Source organism: Lactuca serriola, chromosome 2 (assembly GCF_051521515.1).
Source record: "Lactuca serriola cultivar US96UC23 chromosome 2, Lser_US96UC23_V15, whole genome shotgun sequence".
Taxonomy (NCBI): Eukaryota; Viridiplantae; Streptophyta; class Magnoliopsida; order Asterales; family Asteraceae; genus Lactuca; species Lactuca serriola.
The window spans coordinates 232,959,796-232,984,130 of NC_136409.1; positions in this window are offsets into that span (position 1 = coordinate 232,959,796).

Below are 24,335 nucleotides of genomic sequence, written 5' to 3' on the forward strand. Positions count from 1 at the left end.
GAAGGGTGATAGCTTACGCATCCCGCCAACTAAAGGCGCACGAAGTGAATTATACAACCCATGATCTGAAATTGGGAGTCGTGGTCTTTGCTCTGAAGATTTGGAGGCATTACCTTTATGGTACGAAATACACCATCTTTACAGACCACAAAAGTCTCCAGCATATCTTGAATCAAAAAGAGTTGAATATGAGGCAACGAAGATGGGTCGAATTATTAAACGATTACGAGTGTGAAATCAAGTACCACCCGGGCAAGGCCAACGTGGTAGCTGGCGCATTGAGCCGGAAGGGGTACTCTAATCGTCGTGTGAAAACTCTCTCAATAACCATCCAATCTCACTTAACCACTCAGATTGGAGTAGCCCAGTCAGAGGCCATGAAGACGGAAAACAGAGCAAGCGAAGCATTACGCGGAATGGAGAAGAATCTAGAGGCAAAAGAGGACGGAGTATACTATTTCATGAACCGTATTTGGGTCCCTAAACTCGGAGGATTTAGGGAGGTAGTCATGAAGGAAGCCCACAAGACGCGATACTCCATCCATCCCGGCTCAGACAAGATGTATTTGGATATTAAACAACACTATTGGTGGCCTAACATGAAGGCGGAAATTGCCACCTATGTTAGTAAGTGCCTTACTTGTGCCAAGGTAAAGGTGGAGTACCAAAAGCCCTCAGGGTTATTACAGCAACCGGTAATCCCTGAGTGGAAATGGGAAGGGATTTCTATGGATTTCCTGACCAAGCTACCGAAGACGTCGGATGGACTAGACACCATATGGGTAATAGTCGACCGACTGACGAAATCTGCCCATTTCCTGCCAATAAAATAATCCTACAAGATGGAGAGATTGACACGTTTATACATTCGAGAAATCGTGAGACTCCACGGAGTACCAGTGTCTATTATCTCGGATAGAGACAGTAGGTTCACTTCACGTTTTTGGCAATCACTCCAGAAAGCACTGGGAACTCATCTCGACATGAGCACCGTTTATCATCCACAAACGGATGGTCAAAGCGAACGAACCATTCAAACGCTCGAAGACATGCTTCGCGCATGTGTGATAGACTTTGGGAAGTCTTGGGATACCCACTTACCTTTAGTCGAATTTTCGTATAACAACAGTTACCATTCGAGCATCAAGGTCGCTCCTTTCGAAGCACTGTATGGGCGTAAGTGTAGATCACCGTTATGTTGGGCTGAGGTGGGCGACACCCAGCTAGCAAAGGCACTCACATCAGACAAGGCACTAACGGGACCGGAGATCATTCGTGAAACCACAGAAAAGATAGTTCAAATCAAAGCTCAATTACAAGCATCGCGTGACCGACAAAAGAGCTACGCCGATAAACGGCGAAAGCCCTTAGGGTTTCAGGTCGGGGATCGCGTACTGTTAAAAGTCTCACCTTGGAAGGGAGTCGTTCGTTTCGGAAAACGGGGAAAACTGAACCCACGATACATTGGACCTTTCAAGATCGTCGCCCAAATAGGTCCAGTGGTGTATAAACTGCAACTACCCGCAGAGCTAAACAGTGTGCACCCCGTGTTCCATGTCTCTAATCTAAAGAAGTGCCTGTCGGATGAAACCCTCGTCATTCCCCTTGACGAGATTGAAATCAACGAGAATCTCTTGTTCGTTGAAGAACCGGTTGAAATCATGGACAGGGAGGTGAAGCGTACTAAGCAAAGTCGCATCCCGATCGTGAAAGTACGGTGGAACGCGAAGCGTGGGCCAGAATTCATGTGGGAACGCGAAAATCAAATGAAGCAAAAGTACCCCCACCTATTCTAGCATTCTCAAATCTAGCTTTCAAACAGAATTTAGGGACGAAATTCCCCCTAACGGGGGGGATGATGTCACAACTAGAAATTTTGTGCCTTGTAACTACAACACATAAGTAAAATTTTGAATCAAAAACTTAAGAGCATGTATGATGCTTACTTTATGAGATCAAAATTTGCAATCAAATACACCATACAAGCATTACAAATAGTCAACAAGCAAATGGGAAACCCTAGAAGTTCTTGTTTAGGTCCATTTTGGACTAGGACTTCCTTATTGGGCCCAATGGACCAATAAGCTTCCAATTTGACTATCTTGGGATTAGAATCCTTAAATGGGCTCTAATTGGACCCACTTTCATTTATTTCAACATTTTGGGCCATATTGAGCCTAGAATGAAATAAATTAAATATTATGAACCATTATGGACCATAACTGACCTAAACTAGCCTAACAAAGTATAAAAATCACACTTATATATTTTATAGGGCCAACAATCACTCAACCTAACTATAATATGGGCTTAGGGGCAATAAAGCCCAAAAATCTTTTTTTCCTCTCCAAATCTCGGCTCAAGCCCAAACTCAAGGGATGAAGATTTGACTTGTGAGATTGCCACCTCATTAATACATCCCATACCTCCATGCATGGACCAACATGCATCTAGGTTAGTCATCTCAACTCTCTCTCTCTTCTTCTTCTTGATTCTCGGCCGAGAGCTCCCAAACACACACACACTTCATCCACTTTTTGTGTAGCAAACTCTCTCAAGGAACACCCTCACCTTTCTTCATCTAATTTTCGAGACTTAAGAGCTTTTCAAAGAGATTTTCCACAAGAATCATCATCTAAGGTAAGTTTATACTTAAATCTATGATCTAGGTTCCTTGTTATATCAAACATCTCATCTTAACTCATGTAAATTTATGGTCTAACTCCCTAGAACCATCTAAGTTCGAAAACCTCCTCAAGAAGTTGCTAGAGCCGAAAACAACATCAAACTTCTTCCAAACTCCTCCAAAACCGAAATCCAACTCAAGGTGAGCTTCATACCCCCTATTTTTCGATTTTTATAAATTTTGTGGGGGGGGGGGGGGAATACAAGCAAATGTGTAGATCTATGAGTATATGTATGCCTTGTGTGATTTCTATGTTTATATATATGTTCTTATGCGATTGTGGTGTTGGATCTAGTCAAAAAGTCCTTAAAACCTAGATTTACATTAGGTTGTATGATACAAGTATAAATCATATTATTACACACAAATCATTTCTAGAAAAATAACCAAGTTGGTTAATATGAACATTTTTGGGCTAAAAACCCATTTTTGGGCTCAAAATGTTGAAAATATAAATTCAAAGGGGCCCAAAATGACAAAATGCAAATTCTGATGGTTGAGATGAGTCAAAACAGTTTCAAAAATGTATTTTCTGGAAATTTACTCTTTTAAAGGATTAAAATGTAAATTTTTAAGCATAATGGGCCAAAAATGAATTTTTTGGCCCAATAAAGCCCAAATTGCGAGATTTTAAAATTAGAGGGGCTGAAACTATACTTTTCTGTAAAACAGGGGACTACTAGTGCTCCAAGCCCATTTCAAAGGTTAAAAATACTTTTCATATTTAAAATGGACCAAAGATGCAAAAAATTTCTACTTTGGGCCAAAAGTGTAAAAATTGCGAAAATAGAGGTTTCAGCCGAGAAAACTTCATTTTGAAGGACTAAAAGTGCTTTTCAAATAAATTTGAGCTGAAAAATACCCTTTTCAACAAGTTTTGATACTAAAGTGTCAAGAAAAATGGTTTAAGTACTAAAATGGAAATTCTTTTATACTAAGGGTCAAAAGTGTTAATTTATCCAAAAGAAAGGGGCTGCAAAAAGTAAAATTCTAATGTCTTAAACAATAAATTCGTCATGATGAAATACTAGTACCACAACTACTGACGAAACATAATACACCTTCAACACCAAAAAAATCGTTACCAAACGAATTGATTCGGTCTCGAATCAATAATGAATCAAAAATCTATACACGACGATACTACAATACACATGCTGAAATTACGGGAAGTCAATACACACGCGGGAATTCACCAGACGTCGATACACCATCTTTGGGCCCGAAAGTTTCAAATCGTGCTTGTTGGGCCTAGCTAGCCCAATGACATGATCTTTAGACCCGAAGGAAACTCGCTTACATGTTGTTGGGTCTCATATGACCTATTCCATGTAAAAGGACTTTCAATGGCTTTTGTGCTGTTGGGACCCAAGGGTCTTTTGGTACTGCTAGCAAAGTCGAGAATTCACAGATGCGAGTCGGGCCAAGGGCCTTTCGCATTCACGATAGCCTTGAACGACTTATGGAAATAGCGGGGGCTTCGCACCCTCTTTTCTCCTCGATTGTGGGGCTATGAGAAGTTAGGGTGGTTGGATTAAGTGAATAGTACGGACGACGCCTAAGGGATCGTTGTATAGTTGTAAACTAGTCGTTTTCATTAATGCGTGTTTATAACAATTCACAATCCATAATTAATCCAATGTCACCTGTAATTATCAAATACACACGTCACAACGGTATAACAAAATATAAAACGCGTAATTCAAAATATTAGGAAAACATCGGGTTTTCCTAGGGTTTTCAATTCATACACCTACAAGATGCATACCAAGTCTAACAAATTTTTTTTTACATTTATAGAAACAAAGAGGCATACTTACGGATCTTCACACTTTTTACACGATACTCTTTTCAGAAAATATCGGATTTTCTGGTGGTTTTCAAAACAATACAAAACATTATATATCAAACATTACTTATGAACTCACCAACATTTCATATGTTGACGTTTTTCAAAATACTTGTATTCTCAGGTAACATGTAAATCGAAAGGAAAAATGTACTCAGTGATGTCTTGTTGTTTGTTTAACTAGTATCGAACAATCTACTTTTTGGGAATGTAATGTTATGAAACAATGTACTAAATGTAAACACTACCAGTTGTACTATTTCAATGCATGGTGATGAATGATGTTATGTTTCATGTATATTCACTGTGATGGTATTCAATTGAGTCACAACAACCCTCGGACGTTTCCGCCGTCTGGTTCGGGGGTGTGACAAATCTGTGTGTGACCGGAGGGTCTTATTCTTGTTGATGAACAGAGGGTCTTATTTGCATTATTGACCGGAGGGTCTTAGTATATTATTGACCAGAGGGTCTCAATACATATAGACTGGAGGTTCTTAGTACACTATCGACTGAAGGGTCTTATTTGTTTATTATGTGTTATGTGTTATCGTGCATACTGTCTTTGTGACTGATGCTGTTATGGTAATATGTGTATATATTGATCTTATGTGTTTATTTGAGTACTGCGATATCCTGCATTATGTCTATGTGATTTATGTTGTGTATTTATTCTGAGTTTATAGAGTTAGGACTGTAGGGTCCACAGAGTTAGGACCAGAGGGTCCACAGAGTTAGGACTGGAGGGTCCATTAGAGTTGTGGGACTGGAGGGTCCCACTAAGACACATTGACTGGAGGGTCTTACAGAGTTATAGCCTCGAGTGGCTAATGTGTATTTGTGGTATTTTGGGGAACTCACTAAGCTTTGTGCTTACCGTGTTATGTGTTATGTGTTATAAGTACTTCTCAGGATCACGGGAAGGCGCCGACTTGATTGTACACACGAGATAAAGAGTTATCTTTTTAGGATCCTGGATTATTAATCAAACAATTATGGAACTGTGTTTTGTTAAATTGATAATTGGGATGTTTGTGAAATGCATTATGAGAATTTTTGTAATTTAAAATGAAAAATTTGTTCAAAAATTTACGGTGTTACATGTAGGATGGTCATAAGAAGGTCCAAGAGTAACTTAAGTTGTTTAAATTGGGCTCAAACCCGAAAAATTAGGGTTTGTCCCATGTGGTCATACGTCCCGCATACTCTACGTATGCCCATCATACCTGGATGCCTCCGCGATCAACTCATGAGATCATTATGCCCAACGTACTCCTAGTGTACTCCCAACGTACGAGCAAAGGACCCAACTGAAAAAGTTTTAAGATTAAGCGAAAAAAAAGGAATACCTGACATGCAAACGTTACGATTCTCCACCACTTGAATCAAACTTCATCCTCGAAGTCTGTCATTGAAAACAACTCCGAATAATTCTCCTTCATCTCGACCTCGGGCTCCCACGTCCATTCAGAACCCTTGCAGTGCTTTCATTGCACCTTTAATAGATCCACCGACTTGTTCCGCAGAACCTTTATCTTCTTGTCAAGGATGGTAATCGGTCGCTTAATATAATTTATTCGATCATCCACCTGAATATCCTCCAATAGAACCACCATGGAATCATCAACCAAACATTTCTGTAGCTGAGAGACGTGAAATGTGCTATGGATCTGACTAAGCTCCTCGGGTAGATCCATACGATAAGAAACCTTTCCCACCTGAGCCAAAATCCTGAAAGGACCGATATACCTAGGGCCAAACTTGCCCTTCTTCCAGAATCGGATGACACCTTTCCAAGGTGACACCTTCTAGAGAAGCATGTACCCAACCTGGAACTCTAGATCTGATAGGCGCTTCTCGGCATAGCTCTTCTACCGACTTTGTACTATCTGAAGTCTACCTTGGACCTGCTGAATCAACTCAGTAGTCTTGAGTACCACCTCAGTACTCCCCATGACTCGCTGACCGACCTCACCCCAACATATTGGGGTCTTGTACTTCCCCCATAGAGCATCTTAAAGGGAGGTTGATCAATGTTGGTGTGATAATTGTTGTTATAAGAAACCTCTGCCAAAGGGAAATACGTATCCCAACTCCTACCAAAATCCAATACACATGCCTGAAGCATATCCTCCAAGGTCTAGATAGTCCACTCACTATGTCCATCAGTTCGTGGGTGAAAGTCGTTTTGAAATGCAGACGAGTACCCGACTCCTCGTGAAACGTCTTCCAGAACCTCGAAGTAAACCTAGAATCCCTGTCTAAAACCACTGTAATCGGCACCCTAAGCCGTGCCACTACCTCCCTGATGTAAGTATCAACCAACCTCTCCGCAAATATACTCTCCTAAATTAGAATAAAATTCGCACTCTTGGTTAGTCGATCCATGATGAACCATATCGAATCCACTACGCACGTTGTCCGTGGCAACTTCGTGATGAAATCCATAGTAATCTCTTCCCATCTTCCAAACGGGATTGTCTAATGGTTGAAACTTGTCGAGAGGTCTTTGATGCTAGGCCTTGACTTTCCTGCAAGTCAAGCACCTCTCCACATACCAGGCCACATCTCGCTTCACGCATGGCCACCAATAGTCGAGTCGGAGATCCCTATACATCTTTCTTGCTCTAGGATTAATAGATAACCTCTTCTTGTGCGCCTCCTCCATCAAAACCTGGCACGCACCACCGAAATACGGAACCCACACCCTCCGATGAAGGGTCAATAACCCCTGAATATCATAATCGAAGGAAGCCACCTGACCCACTAAGGGCTCACTCTTCTAGTGCTCTTCCTTGATAGCCTCAACCTGAGCCTTTTGGATCACCTCTAAAAGTGGAGTATTCTCCATCATCCTTAAACACATATCCCTGATCAGAGTCGTGACCGCCTTGTGACTGAGAGCATCGACCACCACATTGAACTTCCCCGGGTGATAGAGGATCTCACAATCCTAATCCTTCACCACATCCAACCATCTATGTTGCCTCATGTTCAGATTCGATTGATCCATCAAATACCTTAGGCTCTTGTGATCCGTGTAGATAGTACAGTAGACCCCATGGAGGTAATGTCGCCAAATATTAAGGGCAAAGACCACAATCCCCAACTCCAAATCATATGTAGAATAAATCGCATCACAGCCTTAGCTGCCTCGAAGAGTAAGCAATAACATGACCTCGTTGCATCAACACTGCTCCCAAAACTATCATCGACGCATCACAATATACCATAAAATCCTCCACACCCTCCGACAGGGTCAAAATCGGTGCCTTGCACAACCGATATCTCAAGGTCTCAAAAGTTGCATGCTGCTCAGACCCCCAGTGAAATGTAACTGTCTTCTTTTTTAACCGAGTCAAAGGAACAACTATCTTGGAGAAATCCTGGATAAATCTATGATAATAACCTACTTCGAATCTTAGATGGAGACCTCAGAACCTCCCACTGCATCACGGCCTCGACCTTGGTCGGATCGACTAGAATATCATTTGGTTGACAAGGTACCCTAGAAACTGCACCTCACGCAACCAAAACTCACACTTGGATAACTTCGCATACAGTCTCTCCTTCCTCAGAGTCTCCAATACCTCCCTCAGATGTTCCTCATGCAGCTCCTAGGTCTTGGAATAGACCAGGATGTCATCAATAAACATAATCACAAACCGATCCAACATAGGTCTGCATACATGATTCATGAGATCCATGAACGCAGTTGGAGCACTGGTGAGCCTAAAGGGCATCACCGCGAACTCGTAATGACCATAATGAGTCTAAAAGGTCATCTTCTATGCATCCTCCTCTCTCACCCTCATCTGCTGATAACCCGAACGCAGATCAATCTTGAAAAAACAAGATGCACCCTGGAGCTAATCAAATAAATCATCAGTCCTCATGAGTGGATAACAATTCTTAATCGTTAGCTTATTCAGCTCCTAATAGTCGATATATATATATATATATATATATATATATATATATATATATATATATATATCATGCGACCATCCTTCTTCTTCACAAACAGGATCAGAGCTCCCCATGGCGAACTACTCGTCCAAATAAAACCCTTGTCTAATAGCTCTTGCAGTTGTGTAGACAACTCCTGCGTCTCGGGAGGTGTTAATCGATTAGATGATTTCGCTATCGGAGCCTCACCAGTAACCAAGTCAATCTGAAACTCCACCTGCCTCTCTGAAGGCACTCTTGGCAAATCCTCTGGAAGTACATCCAGGTACTCCTGAAAAATCGGTACATCGTCCACAGTCGCCTTACCCTTCTCCCAGGTGTCCATAACGTAGGAAACAAATCTGGAGCAACCCTGCTGAAGATAGTGTCTGGTCCTAGCTGTTGAACATTGAACTGACCCACACTGAACATCCTCTCCCTGAATCACCAACTCTCCCCCAACCAACGCCTACTAGAAATCAGGTCCTTCTTCCTGATTAACTTCAGGGCTCCACATCCCTGTAACTCACGAAAGTTCTGTTGGATTAGTGTCTAAGCCAGTAACCATATTTGGTAACTACTTGATCCGGTTGTGCATGGTCCTTTTGGGTTGCCTTCACCAAAGCAACTTGACTGGAGAAATAAATAAAGAGAGAAGTTATTATGATTTATTTATATATTATAAGAATAATATATAAAAGGAGAAATCATATTTGTTTAATTAATATTGGTCAATAATTAATTAAGAATTAATTTTGTGATCAAGTGTAATTAATTAAACTAGAGGGACTGAATTATAATTACGTGATAGTTGCAAAATAGGGCAATGGTTATCCTAGTTGTAGGATGGACGAATTCAAGGGATAAGATATCCTTGAAATCGTCTAAAGGTCCAAAGGGATAAGGGTTATCAAGGCTTATCTTTTGATTGCTTGGTGGGCAAGTAACTAGATAAGGATGAGGACTGAAACCCTAATCTCTACCCTATATAAAGACCCCTAAGGCCTTAAGAATTCGTTCACTTGCTTCTAAGAGATCCCAAGGCTGATTTCTACCTCTCCCCTTCTCTCTCTATAGCCTCTCCAATTGCTTGTGGTGTTTGTGAGCCATTAGAGGTACTACACTTGTGGTACTTGCTTTCAAGACTTAGGGTTTGTAGATTTAAGTTTTTATTGCAATATAACAACAAGAGGTATGTGATCTAACCTTCTATGTGAATTTCAAAAATAGTAGGCCACATTAGGGTTTTATTCATGTGTTCATAATGTTGTGTATCTAATAGTGAAAACATAGATCCAAATCTAGGGTTGCATGCACACACATGATTGTATGTATAAAACCCATCAGTGGTATCAGAGACTTTGGTTAACTTGTTTTCAATTAGTATCATATAATTGTATAAACTTAACAATTAGGGTTTATAGCCAACAAACCCTAGGAGGCAAGAAATTTCAAGATTAGGGTTTCCTAACCCTAATTTGTGAAATTTATGAAAGGGTTTTTAAATCCTTTCCTTTAATGCAAGATTTTGAAATCTAAGGTTTGCAAACCCTAGGATTTTCAAATTAGCCTCCTTCCCCAAGATAAGATCATAAATTTTAGGGATTTGGATAATCTCATATCTTGTAATTATCTTTTAATGGTTAAATATGGTAATTAAAGATTTTGAATTATCCCCTCCCGTTATTTTCGAAATTTAGAGGGATAAAAGGGATTACGATAAGTTAATTGTTTAAATGATAATTATCTTTTATGATTTAATAATTTAAATTAATAATTTAATTTGAGATAATTATTTAATCAAGAGTTTTAATATTTAAAATTTTAATTGAAATGGTATTAAATTTCGAAAATTTTAAATTGAAAATTAAAACCCTAGTATTTTGAAATGTTTAAAATACACCCTATACTATTATATTATTACAAGCTTAATGAATATATATGTATAATTAAAATGCTAGTCTTACCGGTAATAGGCCTCATTCACGAAGCTGGTCTATAAGATGGGTATAAGGTTGCTGCCTATAAAATGGCGCTTAATGGGTGTACATTCACACCCACCGCTTGCTTGACTGGTGGAGGGTCGTTAGCCGAACGGGTAGAATAGGGCAATCCTCTCTTCATTAATAAGTATAATGAATCTATATAAAGTAACTAAACATTTTTTACAAATTCCCAATCCTATTTACTTTAGGCAAAAGTGAAATTGATGCAATCCCATGAAATTACACTTTGCACCCTTGCTAAGAAGTTAGTGGAGTGTGTGTGGTTTACCGACACACTAATTGGTTCTAAGCAAAGGTAGCAAAGGGTGATATATTGTTTTTCATAGTTCGATGGAGCGTGTGTGGTTTACTGACACATTGAATAGGTGATTGTAACAATGAAGGCACCATGTAGATTTGCATGGTTATTCACACCCACTTTGTGATCCTCGGCATCCCAGTCACAAACGAGAGGGGCATATCGAGATTTAAACATGCCATTGAAAAGTTCAATGAATCTCCAAGAAAATCTAGGAATTCTCAAAAACATTTAAAACTTAAGCTTATGTTTTTCATGGTGTAGAATTAGTGAATCGTCATTCACTTACCTCCAAAATTATTTGCGTGTTAGTTTACGACATCCCTTTTCTAATATGTAAATAATTTTGTTGGGTCCTAGCCCTAATTTTTCATTTTGGGTGTTTAATTAGGGATTCAATTCTAATCAAACTTTGTCCTTTCTATCTGTAGATGGCTAACGCGAACAACGCTGCTGCTAACTCATTTACGCTAATGAGTCTTTGTCAAAAAGTGACTTTTGATGGATCGAACTTTAGCGAATGGATAAGATACATTCGCACGATTGCGCGCTACGAGGACAAAGAGTACGTCCTTGACGAGAAGCTCGAGAAGATCAATCCAGAAGTCGCTACTCCCGAGGAAATGGCTGTCTTTGAGACCCACGAACGTGATGCAACGAAAGTCCATTGCATCATGATAGCCGCAATGAACCAAGAATTCCAAAAGTCCTATGAGGACATGTATCCATATGAAATGCATCAAGACTTAATGGAGAGGTACCACCAAAGCACGAGGCAAGAGCGCTATGAGATCATCACGAATATGATCACCGCTAAGATGGGAAGTGGAGAATCTCTTACCGTGCACTTGCAAAAGATGCAAAGATATGTTAATCGTCTTTGCAAGTTAAATGTTAACTTTGGGGATGATTTGGCCATCGACATTGTTCTTCACTCCTTTCCCTCATGCTACAACCAATTTAGGATGACCTACCACATGAAAAAAGAAGAGGTCACCCTAAGCAAACTCCAAGGGCTCCTAAGGACTGCTGAGAGCAACCTCAAGGAAAAGTCTGTTGCACCAACTCCCGCTCCACCCGTTGCTACTGTTTTGGCAATTGGGCAAAGAAGGGGCAAGAAGAGGAAGGCTCCGTCAAAGAGCCACCACAAGGGAAAGTCCCAAGATGGTTCCTCTTCTAGTAGGACCAAAGATAGCCCTACTAAGCCTAACTCTAACCCAAAGGAGGCAGAGTGTCACCATTGCCACAAAATAGGGAATTGGAAGAGAAGCTGCCCGGAATATCTACAAGCCATCAAGGATGGGAAGATCAAGCCATCTTCCACAGGTATTTACACAATTAAATCTAATGATTCATCTCATGCTATTTCTTGGGTTCTTGATACAGGGTGTGGTTACCACATTTTTTCTTATTTGTAGGGACTAGGAATAAATAGGGATGTTAAGCTTGGAAGAATAAATCTAATCATGGGGAACAGAAGAACGTCGCCTGTTACCAAGATTGGAGTGTATTCTTTAGTGCTTAGTAATGGATTGAATTTAGATTTAAATAATTGTTGCTACTCGCCAGATATGGCAAGAAACATCATTTCTTTTCATGGTTTGTTTAGACAAGGATTTAGATATTCGTTTAATAATGAGAATGGTTCTATTTATGCTTATCTAAATGGTGTTTTATACTTTGAAGCAATGCCTTGTAATGGAATTTATGAAACTGTTATGGTTGTAGATAACCTAGGAAATGATGTGTTGTGTATGGATTCTTCCAATAGTATAGATAAAGCACGTTTGTGGCATTGTCATCTTGGACATGTCAACAAGAAGCGCATAGCCCAACTCCAAAAGGATGGAGTGTTGGAGTCATTCGACCTTAGGGAAGATGACACGTGCGAATCTTGTTTGCTTGGAAAGATGACCAAGTCACCCTTCACTGGCACTTGTGAGAGGGGTAAGGGTTTATTGGATCTCATACATACCGATGTATGTGGGCCCTTTAGATCCACCACAAAGGATGAGAACCGCTTCTGCGTGACTTTCACCGATGATTATAGTAGATATGGGTATATTTACTTAATCAAGCACAAGTCAGAAACGTTTGAAAAGTTCAAAGAGTTCAAGCATGAAGTGGAGAATCAATTGGGCAGGAAAATCAAGATGCTTCGATCCGATCAAGGGGAGAATACCTAAGTCTTGAATTCCACGACTATCTCAAGGAATGCGGAACAATTTCGCAATTGACGCCACCTAGGACACCACAGTTGAATGGTGTGGCAGAAAGGCGTAATCGAAACCTGTTAGACTTGGTCCGTTCTATGATAAGTCGTGCTTCACTACTTATCTCATTCTGGGGGTATGCCTTAGAGACTGCCGCCCATATCCTTAACCGAGTCCCTACAAAGAGGGTTTCCAAAACACCTCACGAGATGTGGACAGGCAAAGCTCCCTCATTGGCACATATCAAGGTTTGGGGCTGTGAGGTTTTCGTAAGACGAGATACTCACGACAAGCTCGAACCTCATAGTGAGCGGTGTATTTTCATTGGCTACCCGCATAAATCCTTTGGATATCTCTTCTATAAACCAAGCGACAATGTTGTCTTCGTTGCGAGGGGAGGGCTTTTCCGAGAGAGAGAACTCATAAGCCAAGGAGATAGTGGGAGGCAAATCGATCTTGAAGAGATTCAAGAATCGAGCGATGAAGGAACCTCTAACGCTGGCGCTCAACCCGAGGAGGAAACTCCGGTTGAACCAATTGACGAGTCCTTACCTCTTAGACGTTCTGAAAGAGTTAGAGTTCAACCCCAGTTTTATGGTTTTCATATTACTACCGAAGGGGACACATATATTAGTGATGGTACACTAATAAATCTAGATGAACCTAATAGCTATAAGGAAGCCATGGAAGGCCCAGAGTCTGCAAAATGGAAAGAGGCGATGGACAGCGAGATTCAGTCCATGTATGACAACCAAGTTTGGAATTTGGTTGACAGTGTGCCCGGACGTAAGACGGTTGGGTGCAAATGGATCTTCAAGAAGAAGACCGACGTGGATGGGAACGTGCACACGTATAAGGAATGATTGGTGGCGAAGGGCTTTACTCAAACTCCCGGAGTTGACTTTGATGAGACCTTCTCACCAGTTGCTAAGATAAAGTCTATTAGGGTGATGCTAGCCATTGCTGCATTTCATGATTATGAGATATGGCAGATGGATGTCAAGACCGCTTTCCTTAATGAGAAGTTGGCTGAGAATGTTTACATGGCTCAGCCAGAAGGTTTTGTCGATCCGAAGCATCCTACTAGAGTGTGCAAGGTTGAGATGTCTATTTATGGACTTAAGCAAGCGTCTCGCAGATGGAATCTTTGCTTCGATGAGAAAGTCAAAGAGTTTGGATTTATACGAAGTGAAGATGAATCATGTGTATATGTCAAGGCCAGTGGGAGTATAGTTAGCATCCTCGTTTTGTATTTCGATGACATACTGCGCATAGGAAACAACGTCCCAACTTTGCAGGAGGTTAAGTCCTGGCTAGGGAAGTGCTTCGCTATGAAGGACCTCGGAGAGGCTTCCTATATTTTGGGAATATGGATAGTGAGAGAACGAAGTAAGAGACTAATAGGACTTAGTCAGAATACTTACTTGGATAAGGTACTAAAACGTTTTAGTATGGAAAACTCGAAGAAGGGAGAACTACCGATACAGAGTAATGCCAAGTTGAGTAAGTCTCAAAGTCCGAGTACCGAAGCCGAGATAGCAGAGATGAGACGAGTACCTTACGCTTCTGCAGTTGGCTCGATCATGTATGCTATGACTTGTACTTGCCCTGATGTGGCCTTTGCTTTGAGCATGGTCAGTAGATATCAAGGGAACCCAGGCAAAGCTCATTGGATTGCAGTCAAGAATATACTTAAGTACCTTCGAAGGACCAAGGAATGGTTCTTAGTCCTTGGAGGGAGTGATGAATTAAAGGTGCGAGGTTATAGTGATGCAAGCTTCTATACCGACAGGGACAACTACCGTTCGCAGTCGGGCTGGGTCTTTACCCTAAATGGAGGAGCAGTGACTTGGAAAAGTTCCAAATAGGAAACTGTAGCTGATTCAACGTGTGAATCAGAGTACATTGCAGCGAGCGAAGCATTAAAGGAGGCGATATGGTTGAAGAACTTCATTGGTGACTTTGGAGTTGTGCCTGCCATAAAGGAGCCGATGGAAATTTTATGTGATAATGAAGGAGCGGTTGCCTTGACCAAGGAACCGAGGGATCATGGTAGATCTCGGCATATCGACAGAAAGTATCATTTTATTAAACATCAAGTAGAAGAAGGACACCTCATAATAAAGAGGATATCATCAGAAGATAACCCAGCAGATCCGCTTACGAAGGGACTGAGTAGGGTTAAGCACTTGCAGCACGCTAGGAGCATTGGGCTGAAGGATGATATTAGTTTGGATTAGATAGTTTTGAAACATGTAATAGATAAATGTAATTGACATTTGATGATTAAATAAAGGAGTATTATTTAAGGGTTTTGTCTTATGTTAATTGTTTAACTATTGTTTCACTTTGCATGTTTTGACTTCCAGAATAATTGAGTTTATTAGGGATAATCGAATTATTCAAACAGTCCACAATCGTTCATATGTTGGAAGTAGATATGAATGAAGACTGTCATGAATTGGTGTGTAGATTGTCTAAATGGTATTAGACATAGCAAAGGTTTGCTACAATGTTCATGAGTGCTTATGAACAATTTTTGAGCATTGGAATAAACCCACGCTTGCTGGAATCACTTTATGGAATGTATCGCAAGTGATCACAAGACGATAATATCATATGGTCTTAAAACCAAGATATATGGTTTATTGTTTACTAATTGTTTGTGCATTGATAATGCGAAACCACATCAGTAAATTGATGTCATAAAACGCATTGTTGTGTATGATTTATTAGTAAATAATAAATGCATATAAGTCGAAGTTTATCTGTTACTTTTATCCTAAGAGGGTAAAAGCGATATCACGGCCGCTCGATGATTTGATTTGACTTATGTGTCGGGCCCGGTCAAGATTGAATTGATGTTTTCAATTAAGTTCTATGTCAAATAAATCTGAGATCGAGAAACTAATTGCTAGAAAATAAGTATGACAATGTTTCATGAGATTGTCTACACGGTATCAAAACAGAGGGCTGTATGATCCCTTATCTAAAGGACAGGTTACTGATAAGATCAGAGTTCGACAACGTCTTTGAGAGCTACGATTGCTAATCGAGTTGTACGTTGCACTTGTGGTTACTAGACTTATCCAAGTGGGAGACTATTGGATTAGTGTCTAAGCCCGTAACCATATTTGGTAAGTACTTGACCCGGTTGTGCATGGTCCTTTTGGGTTGCCTTCACCAAAGCAACTTGTCTGGAGACATAAATAGGGAGAGGTTATTATGATTTATTAATATATTATAAGAATAATATATTAAAGAAGAAATCATATTTTATTAATTAATATTGGTCAATAATTAATTTATAATTAATTTTGTGATCAAGTGTAATTAATTAAACTAGAGGGACTGAATTGTAATTATGTGATAGTTGCAAAATAGGGCAATGGTTATCCTAGTTGTAGGATGGACGAATTCAAGGGATAAGATATACTTGAAATTGTCCAAAGGTCCAAAGGGATAAGGGTTATCAAGGCTTATATTTTGATTGCTTGGTGGGCAAGTAACCAGATAAGGATGAGGACTGAAACCCTAATCTCTACCCTATATAAAGACCCCTAAGGCCTTAAGAATTCGTTCACTTGCTTCTAAGAGATCCCAAGGCCGATTTCTACCTCTCCCCTTCTCTCTCTATAACCTCTCCAATTGCTTGTGGTGTTTGTGAGCCATTAGAGGTACTACACTTGTGGTACTTGCTTTCAAGACTTAGGGTTTGAAGATTTAAGTTGTTATTGCAATATAACAACAAGAGGTATGTGATCTAACCTTCTATGTGAATTTCGAAAATAGTAGGCCACATTAGGGTTTTATTCATGTGTTCATAATGATGTGTATCTAATAGTGAAAACATAGATTCAAATCTAGGGTTGTATGTACACATAGGATTGTATGTATAAAACCCATCAAGGTCAAAGTGCGAGCTCCCATCATCGCCAACATCTCAGAACAAAAAACATACAAGTGCTCATCAAGAATCTCCAGGATACCCTCATTGACCGTGCTGAAGATCATAGGAGTCTACTTAAGAATACCGCAAGTAATCTCTAATGAAATGAACTCCCACATCTGATTATCCATATATTCGAGCCCAGAGCCCGAACCCGAGCCTGAACCATCACCGACACCGACACTGACACCCCCATCAGCACTAGTACCTCCTCGGGTAACCACCATACTGAAAATAAACCACATAAACCATCCTAACATACTCGAGGAGAAATCCCACACTCTACAAGCTTTCGGGTACCATCGTGATTTTCCTTGACTCGAGTATGAATCCTCTACTTCCAGTAGTACAGGCCCATAATACCTTCCACATATATCCGTACTTTTCTTAAGGATCGCCCTGAATCCTTCAAGTTGCTCCATTATCAATCCAAACAACCCTTAAAAAGACAAGGATCTCGACACTGAATCACTTCCTAGGTTTTCCTAGGGCTACCACCTCACCACTATCCGCCATCAACTGCAGAAGGACCCCCCCTAACACCCTCTAACTAGCTTTTGAATACAATTACATACCATCGACACCAGATAATTCTTCGAATGAAAGGTCTCACATTACAATGGTTGGACTCAAACAAGAGCTATGCAATAAAGTTAAAACCTAGCCTTCTAAAATTAGACAATATCAATAATATGTTGATAGGATTTAGTTAAAACAAATAAACTTAAAATCCTTGAGCTTACATGCAACCTAAATAAGATCTATGCTTTCTCTATTGAACCTATAACTAAGAACATCAAATAAGTAACCCTAGAAACCCTAGGTTATTTTTGAAAATTACAAATTATTGGTTTAGGATTACATAACTTAAATGTTGTTGTTGTAAATAACAATGATTCCTTCTTGTAGATCTTTTGGAAAAAAGCACCACAAGTGTTGTGCCTCCACCAATTAGTAACCAGGATTCCATACTTTTTTTAAATGAGAGAGAAATCCACCAGGGCAAAAATACTATAGATGCAAGATATAAAAGAGGAGTGAATGCTTTCTTTTTTTTTCCATTTTTTCATCTCTGAATTGTTAATGAACCTATCTCATTCGTCGACTCTCTAATGGTTCACACCCAAGCTAGCAAGAAGATGAATTAAGAGAGAGGAGAGAGAAGAGTAACAATTTTCGTCCAAGCCTTAGGAAAGAGAGTAATGGACGAAATATAGGGGTAGGAATGGCCTTATATAGTTGAGGAATCTTGGGGCAAAAGCTAGGGTTTAAGAGATAAGCCCTAGATTGATTTACTTAGTGACCGAGCAGCCCAGTCTGCTTATCCAAGGAGCCTTGGACGAAATCCTCTAGGCTTGCCCTAGAGGATTTTCATCCACCTCATTCCATGAGGTTCTAGAGCCTTCATTCTTCAATGTTCAATAAGTAAGCAGACAGTCCATGTACTTTTTATTAATCCAGTTAATCCCAAAATTAATTCCAACTAAATTTTGATAATTATTAATTAAATAATACATTTTCTAATTAATATATTATTTTCATAAGAAATTAATAAATTATTTATTTCAATTTATTAATCACATAATAAATTAATCTCTGTCTCTAAAAGTCATCATGTCCAATTGCTAGGTTTGAGGGCAACCCAAAAGGATTGTTCTACTATCAATTCATATATATACCAATTTTAGTTTTGGGCTTACACACCTAATCCAATAGTCTCCCACTTGTAGAAGTCTATAACTATAATTGTCACTATAACTTTTGAATCGATAAGCAAATTCTAGCTTCCAAAAGATGCCAGACACTGACCCAGTCAATTATGTGTCCTAAGATAAGTGATCATATAATCCTCCATTCTGAAAGATATCATTCGGACATGAGACATAGAATAGAATCAATCTTATTTTCCAATAATTTGTTTCCCAATTTCTGATTTGTGATGATATAGGACTTCTAATTGAACACATCAATTTAGTCTTGGCCGAACCCAACACTATAAGTCAACACTAAATCACCGAGGGGCCTAAAGATATCGTTTTTCCCGTTAGGCTAAAAGGAATGAATAAACTTTGACTCATATTCTTGAATCTTTTACTCATCAAATCATGCATGACAATACGTTTTGTATTATCAAGTTATTGATGCGTTTACGCATTACCAATTTACAATCGAATTGTAAATTACTCCACATATTTCGAGGTGTTTTCAACCTTCTTAGTTTAAAATAAGTTTCTAGATACGATTTGTAGTAACTAGAACATGACTCTAAAACTTGATTGGAAATGAAGTATGACTCATCTCTTGATTGAACCATTTTAACAATATTTGATCCCTTTTCTTAGTCATACAATTGTACTAAAATTTTCTTCGAGGATCAATTGTGATATAAAACCACTATCACTAAGATTATCATAAAACACGATACTAAAGCATTCTCCTTTCTTCTCAGATTAGAAAATCTTGTATCCTTCTACCTAATACATTCTTGTTATTCGTTCTGCTACTCTTTGAATCTTTTCAAAGTATTAGAAGTATGCTTAATCTTATAAACACAAATATATTTAGTGAAACATGAGTAAATCATGATGAATAGAGTTAACATCCTTTGTGTTGGATATGAGTAGTCCATATCAACATGTACCAGATCCATTAGTCTTTCACTTGACTCACATAAACATGTAATCAATGAATTCATCATAATTTTCGAATGAACAAGATTAACATATACAATGAGACTTGTATAACACCAAGTATCTGTCCAGTTGGTGATGAGATTTCTTTTCATTTGGTCAATTATGACAATACCACAAGCGATATCATAAGAATCAAATCTACAATTAACATTGCTAATATTAGAAATATAACAACCACTTTCATAAATGTCATTGTAAGGAAATATAAATAAGGCAACAAGATAAACCAAAATTTCACTTTTATTGAAAATAAACGAAATTTGGAACTTGTCCTTACAATGCATAAAATGAAAACTACGTTTCTAGACATCTCCTAGGAGTAATAACAATCTATTAAATTATCCTAACTCCTTAGTAGCAGCTCTAAATTTCGATCTTCAAACCATGTGACCAATGTCCATTTCTCATGACCAGAGTTAGCTCACCTTGCTCACACTTCCTTCTTTCTCTTATCTCCTTTAATACTATCAAAATGTGATCATCACGTCATGTATTAAGAGTTTAGGAATAAAAACTTATAAAACAATGGAGTCAGATAATGGATGTACCTGAAGTAGAGTCACACGACTTGACTTTACTATCTTTAAGATCCTTCAGGTATTTTGGGCAGCTTCATTTCCAATGTCCTTTCAATTGGTAGTAGAAACAAGTGGACTCTTTGAGATCAATACATTGAACGATCCTATAACTAGCATTTCTCTTTACCATACGATCAAACAGTTTCATCTTGGATGACCTCGTTCCATTGGAAAGAGAAATATTTTCTAAACCACCATTGTCACCATTGTCAATGTCCATGGAAACTTTGGAATTAGATCCAGTAAGCATTTCTGCTTTACATTTTCTCTTATGCATTTCTACTTTAGCAATAATCAATATTCGAGTCAGATTAATCAGGGTCACATCGATGTTCATCATATGAAAGTTCTCAATGAACTGTTTGTATGACTTTGGAAGTGAATCAATAACCAAATAAATGGCTTGCTCCCTTGGGAAAACGACACCCATTCTATCCAACTTGTCAATGTACGATTTCATTTCCAGAACATGCACACACACATAATTCCATTTTGATGTCTACATGCCAATAGGGCTTGAGTAGATTCGTATCTTTCAACTTGAAGAAAACACAATGTTGGGAGGGTCATTGGAGGAGGAGGTGGAAGAGTTGAAGAAGCATGATGTCCAGTTCCACCATTTCCCAAAGAAGAGAAAATATTTTCACCTTGATTAGAAAGTGGAAGATTATCTTCAGAAGGAAGATGAATTTTTTTTCCAAAGGAACTAGGAAGACTATTATTGTCTTGACTTAACATCTATAATGGGAGAAAATAGAATTCAAGTTAGTTGATTTTAATCCTTAATTATTAACCCATATATTTAAACTAAGGTTAGGATCCATATTTTTTATGGGAACTTTGAAGAGGGATGCCGTAATCAAATTCGAATCTATTTTAGGTAGGTAAGGCTATTACCAATTCCAATCTTATGAATCTCCTAGATCGTTTGAGATTCATTGATTCTTATCAATGGCATGTTTAATGTCGGATTATGCTCTCAGTTTTGTGACATGGATGCTGAGGATCACAAACGAGATGTGAATAACCACGCAAACCCGCTTGGCAAACTCGATGTCATTTATCATCTCACATTGATGTTCCGGTTAACTACACACGCTCCATTAACAACGATAGTTCTCGATATGTCCATCATATCTCTTTATAGTCCCCATTAGTGTGTCGGTTAACCACACATGGTCCACTAACAACACATAACGCATGATGTGGGTTTTCATGGATTAACATATTTTTCACATTTTCCTAACGTAACTAAGAGTGAGATTTTAAAATTAGTTTATTTACTCAATATCATTATGCTTATTAATGATATAATGTTCTATCAAATCCTTTCGGCTAACGACCCTCCACCACACATGAGAGGGGTGGGTGAGAGTGGACATCCATTCAATGACCATTTTATAGGCCGCTTCCTTATACCCTCTTTATAGCAAGGTTTCGTGAATGAGGCGTATTAGCGATTTGACTGACTTAGTCTTATATATATATATATATATATATATATATATATATATATATATATATAGTAATTATTAAACTTTTAATTTTACATATAGTATAAGGTGTATTTTAAAACTTTTCAAAATACTAGGTTTATAATTTAAATTTCAAAAATTAATAAACAATTAATTTAAATTTAAAATAAACCAAAAGATTTAATATATCCATTAATTTAAAATTAACTAATTATATTAAGTCAAATAATGATTAACTAAGTAAATTAATCAAATAATTTAATCATAATCCTTACCCTCTAATTTTCGAAAATTATGATATAGGATTTATTCCAATTTTAATTATTTCTCTTTAGGCAAGTAAAATACTAATTACAAAAATTTGGAAACCCTAATATCATAGCCATTTTCGAAAAATTGGGGAGGAGGCTAATGTTTCAAAACCCTATCCCTAAATTTCTAAATCAATGGGAGGAGGCTAGGGTTTTGAAAAACCCTAACCATAGTCGAAATTCATGGCTTTTAGGGTTTAATTTCTATAAACCCTAATTTGATCAAGTTCAACAATTATAGCAATTTAATTGAAAACAAACCAAACGCTCTGATACCATTGATAGGATTTAGGTAAAACAAATAAACTTAAAACCCTTGGGTTTGCATGCAAACTAAATATGATCTATGTTTTCTCTATTCAACCTATAACTAAGAACATCAAATAAGAAACCCTAGGTTATTTTTGAAAATTAGAGTTTAGGATTACATACCTTAAATGTTATTGTAGTAAATAACAATGATTCCTTCTTGTAGATCTCTTGGAAGCAAGCACCACAAGTGTCGTGTCTCTGATGATCCACACCCAAGCTAGCAAGAATATGACTTAAGAGAGAGGAGATATGAGAGTAACAATTTTCATCCAAGCCTTAGGGAAGAGAAGAGTGAACAAAATATGGGGTTGGGGATGGCTTTATATAGTTGAGAAATCTTGGGGCCAAAGCTAAGGTTTAGGGGATAAGCCCTAGATTTATTTTCTTGGTGACCAAGTAGCCCAATCTCCTTATACAAGGAGTCTTGGACAAAGTCTTTTAGGCTTGCCCTATAGGATTTTTGTCCACCTCATTCCATGAGGTTCTAAAGCCTTCTTTCTTCAACATTCAATAAATAACCAGACAGTCCTTGTACTTTTAATTAATCCTAAAATTAATTCCAATTAATTTCCAATTAATTATTAATTGAATAATACCTTTTCTAATTAATAAACTATTTTCATAATACATTAATAAACTATTTATTTCAATTTATTAATCACATAATAAATTAATCTATCTCTTTCTAAAAGTCATCATGTCTAATTGCTCGGTTTGAGGGCAACCTAACCCCACCCCACCCCCTCACCTTACCTTACTTACCCCATCATTTTTCTCTATTTAAATAATAGTCTTTTTAGGTAAGACAAGGACCAAGTGCGTAACAAAAATAAACAGTAGGGATCAAGAGTGTAACAAAAACAAATAGTAGGGACCTTCCGAGTTAAAAAAAAATAAGTTAATGACCAAGCGCGTTAATTACCCCAAACCATAGGGACCATTCGTGTAATTTACTCTTTTAATTATGGGCTTAGACACCTAATCCAACATATGTAACTTAACATATTCACTTAGTAGTTAGTTGATGTTAACGGGAACTCCTAAAATCACAAAGCAAGTAACATTCGAGCAATGAGTAATCGGAATCAAGGCATGACCTAAACATGTCATCCTACCACTGACTGATCAGTACTAGCATGCAAGTCTATAAGCTCATACAGTAGGCACATAAAGGCATCTCTCCTAGCATTCTGTCATGCAATCCTGAGCAGATCCTTAGCCCTAATCTAACATGCGATTCAAAGATTCACAAATCAAAGCATAACACAAAACATGTATTGGTATTTTGGGAAAACTTAATTAAGCTCGGCCGATTGCATGTACCACATCCCTTTCTTTTATTAGAAAACATCTTACTGTCCTGTTTATTGGTTCTTCTATAGTTGTTAGATATGCGGTAATCCCTAATAAATATTGGGGTTAACACTGAAGGAAACAACCATCGAATGACATAAAATCCTTCATGGACTAGAGTTTGTTATATTATAAAACATTTTTTGACTTAAACGATATTACATAAGAATATATAGAGAATACCTAAAGGAGACCTTAGGCTCAAATCATAACAGATATTAGACTAACCCTATTCATGAACATCCCCACAATTTGATCGGGAGGAGATGATTTAACTAGAAAAAATAAACAAAAGAACAAACCATAAAAACATAGATAAAGACAGTGACAACGATGGTGAAAAAGTTCTGATGATGGCAACTAACAGTGACTGCTCATCGGAGAAGAAAATGATGGGTTTTGAGCACTACATCATTCCTATGGTGTACATGCAACCCATAAAGCTTTGGATCTATTTTGTCTAATGAACATGCAATAATCATCCAAAGCCATAAACCCTAGTCTAGCATACAATAATCAATATTATCATAATATAGGGTTTAGATCTTACCTTTGATTGTTATATAGCAATAACAATCTATTCCTTCTTGTAATTGGCTTCTGAAAGCTTAGTGTCACAAGTGTCACACTTCTAATGGCTCACAAACACCAAGAGCAAGAATAT